Raw genomic sequence first — 252 nt, 5'->3', positions numbered from 1 at the left:
GAGGAGAGGAGAGGAAAGGAAAGGTTGAGGAAAGGCGAGGAAAGGAAAGCATGGCAAAAGAAAGGAAGGGAAAAGAGAGGGACAAGGAGTAAAGAAGGAAGGATAAGACAGGTGAGAAAAGGAGAGGAAAGAAAAAAGGAAAGTTGAGGAAATTAAAGGACAGGAAAAGCATAAGAAGGAAGGTGGGTGACGTGAGGAAAGATGAAGAAAGGACGGCAAAGGACAGGAGAAAGGAAAGGCTGGGAAAAGAAG

Source organism: Morone saxatilis, unplaced genomic scaffold (assembly GCF_004916995.1).
Source record: "Morone saxatilis isolate NCDOM2014 unplaced genomic scaffold, NCSU_SB_2.0 Contig4, whole genome shotgun sequence".
In the NCBI taxonomy this organism is placed as follows: domain Eukaryota; kingdom Metazoa; phylum Chordata; class Actinopteri; family Moronidae; genus Morone; species Morone saxatilis.
This window is presented reverse-complemented; position numbering follows the sequence as displayed.